At 43.0% G+C, this 3310-nt stretch overlaps 1 pseudogene; it reads left to right on the top strand.

The window, feature by feature from the left end:
• Positions 1–767: 767 nt before the first annotated feature.
• Positions 768–2451, top strand: LOC100447937 (NGFI-A-binding protein 1-like; annotated as a pseudogene).
• Positions 2452–3310: the final 859 nt, after the last annotated feature.

The following is a 3310-nucleotide window of genomic DNA, read 5'->3' as shown; positions in this document are numbered from 1 at the left end:
TTGCTTCACTTATATTTATATTCACTTCATTTATATCACTTATTCAGAATTTGGGTCATATTCTGCTGCAGTTACCTTAATAGTGGAATTGCCGTTTAAAATTTTTAATCATATTTCTAGAATTAAAATTACAAGTTGATTTTACATCCCTGAATTCTGAACTCTGGCACCTTGAGCTGGTGAGGCTATCATTTTCGAACATTATTTTCAGTAGTCATAGCTGTGGGGTTTGCAGGTCATCCTCTTACTATAAAGCAACAAAATCACAATCTTACAGCTGGAAGTTTTAGAGTAAATTATCATCTGTATTCTGGATGCTCTTAGAGACATTTCAGTGTCTTTAAATAATTGCATTTGGGTGTATCATCCAGTTTCTATTATTGTTATCTGTGGGAGGGTTTACATGACTACTTCACTTTTTTGACATTACCATCCCTAGGTCATTTAGGGCTGACGAAACAGAGACCTACGGGGCTCTCAATTAAAAGCATAGGAGTGGGGAGAGGCGCTGCCGCCACCGCGGCCAAGTGAGCGCAGTCGGGGCGGGCAGCGGGAAGAAGCGGCGGGCCCGAGCTGGTAGGCAGCAGGGAGAGCGCACCCACCACCTTCCCTTCCCTCCTCGATGTGAGCGGGGGCGTCCCGGACTCCGCAGCTGCCAGAGGAGGGAGAGCCAGGGGCCGTCGCTTCGGAGTTGGGGCTGAGCAGTCCTCGGGGAGAGCGTGCCAAGACCGCTGCAGCTGCTAGCTGAGGTAAACCCACCCACAGTAATGGCCGAGGCCTTACCCAGGACCCTGGGGGAGTTGCAGCTGTATACAATATTACAAAAAGCCAATCTACTTTCTTATTTTGATGCCTCTATCCAACAAGGTGGTGATGATGTCCAGCAACTCTGTGAAGCAGGAAAAGAGGAGTTTTTGGAGATCATGGCACTCGTTGGCATGGCTAGCAAGCCCCTTCATGTTAGAAGGCTACAGAAGGCTTTAAGAGACTGGGTCACAAACCCTGGGCTTTTCAATCAGCCGCTGACTTCCCTTCCTGGCAGTAGCATACCGATCTATAAATTACCAGGGAGATCACCGACATGGCTGGGAATATCCTGCAGTAGTTATGAAAGGAGTAGCAATGCCTGGGAACCTCATTTTAAAATCCCCAATTTTACCACCCAACTTTTTTACCACCCAATTTACCACCCAATTTCCCCAATTTTGCCACCACCTGTGTGCAGAGCTTGGGACAGGGGAAGTCAGATGTGGTCGGGAGCCTAGCACTGCAGAGTGCTGGTGAGTCCAGACTCTGGCAAGGCCACCATGCCACCAAGAGCGAGCACAGCCTCTCCCCAGCAGACCTGGGCTCCCACACGTCCCCAAAGGAGAGCAGCGAGGCACTGGATGCTGCTGCTGTGCTCTCTGTGGCAGAGTGTGTGGAGCGGATGGCCCCCACACTGCCGAAAAGTGACTTGAACAAAGTGAAAGAGCTGCTAAAAGTCAACAAGAAGTTGGCCAAAATGATTGGTCACATCTTTGAGATGAACGATAATTATCCACACAAAGAGGAGGAAATTTGGAAATACAGTGAATATATGGCAGATTTGACTCAAAGAGGAAGGATGGAAAACATCTCATTCTTCATGAGCTCACTGTTAATGAAGCGGCTGCTCAACTCTGTGTGAAGGATAATGCTCTGATGACAAGAAGAGATGAGCTTTTTGCCTTGGCTAGGCAGATTTCTCGAGAAGTCACCTATAAATATACTTACAGAACCACCAAGTCAAAATGTGAAGAAAGAGGTGAATTATCCTTGTAGAGGATTAAAGTGGAGGATGGGTTTCCAGATTTCCAGGATTCTGTGCAAACGCTCTTCCAGCTGGCTAGAGCTAAGAGTGAAGAACTCGCAGCTCTTAGTTCACAGCAGCCTGAAAAGGTGATGGCAAAGCAGATGGAGTTCCTTTGCAACCAAGCTGGCTATGAGAGACTGCAGCATGCCGAGACAAGGCTGTCTGCAGGGCTTTACAGGCGGAGCTCAGAAGAGCACAGTCCTAAAGGCCTGACTTCCGATAACCCAGATGGACAAGGAGAAAGACCTTTGAATCTCCGAATGCCTAATTTACAGAACAGACAACCCCATAATTTTGTGGTGGATGGGGAGCTGAGCAGACTTTATCCCAGTGAGGCAAAGTCCCACTCATCAGGGAGCCTTGGGATTTTAAAAGACCACCCTCACTCAGCTTTTACCTTAGAAAAGAAAGTCATCAAAACAGGCCCTGAAGATTCAAGATAGCTGTGATTCTCTCACCGTTCTCTGGAAATGGCTTCAGATTTAAGGATAATACTCCATCATAGAAATAAGCCTTAATAACCAGTGTTGCCTCATTCAGCTCAAACAGATTTTATAGCCAAAGCAAAAGGACTGATACAGTAGCCTGCAGAAAACAGGAAGATAAAACAACAGCCACAAAAGAAAAAATCAAAAGAGTGTTGCAGTCTATAACAGTAACATTGATTCATTCACATTCCTGTGTTGAGTCATTCCATATGGAAAGGCATACAAATCAATATTGTAAGCATTCATTATTTAAGAATGTACAATGTATTTGTGTAATTTATAGAAGTAAAATCTAGATGCTCAGACCTGTTTGGTTCAATAGATGTGGATACAGTTTATTTTACTTGAAATTTTGTTTTCTATTTTGTGTGTTTAATGTAAATATATGTCTGAGTGTTTAACGTAAATATATGTCTTTGCCTGCAGTCGTGAAAAAGAAAGCTTAAGTGATGTAGTTGTTGGCAACATTGCAATGATTATGGAAAAATAGAAAGCAAATACTCAATTTAAGCCAAGGAAAATATCGTGGATTTAATATTTGATAAGACTGATTTTGTTTAACAGGAAAGTGCAGCATTCACTCATATAATATCTGGTTATCAGTGCACGTTTACACAATAAATACTTGAGTGGAGGAAAGTTAAAAAGATGAGCAATAGAGTAGAAAATATCTCTTAAACTAGTTGACCTAGTTTGTTTTAACAGCTACTTAAAATGTATCAAAGATAGGCAGCTATTACGTAGACAGATAAATTGAAATAGGTGGACCCATGTATAGAAGCTTTGACTTAAACATTGGTATTTCAGAACGTGTTAAATAGATTAAGACATAGTAAGTTAACCCTACATGTTATAAAGATGGCAACTGTTAACAAAGGCTATAACAGATTAAGTACTGTTTATATCTAGAAAGTCTTCTCTGTGTAGAGAAGTCAGAGAGACTAGATGCTTTCACTAGGGAATGTCTTCCCACCCAGTCATCACAAGT

This window comes from Pongo abelii, chromosome X (assembly GCF_028885655.2).
Source record: "Pongo abelii isolate AG06213 chromosome X, NHGRI_mPonAbe1-v2.0_pri, whole genome shotgun sequence".
Taxonomy (NCBI): Eukaryota; Metazoa; Chordata; class Mammalia; order Primates; family Hominidae; genus Pongo; species Pongo abelii.
The sequence above is the reverse complement of the archived record's forward strand: the minus strand, read 5'-3'. Positions and strand labels throughout refer to the sequence as shown.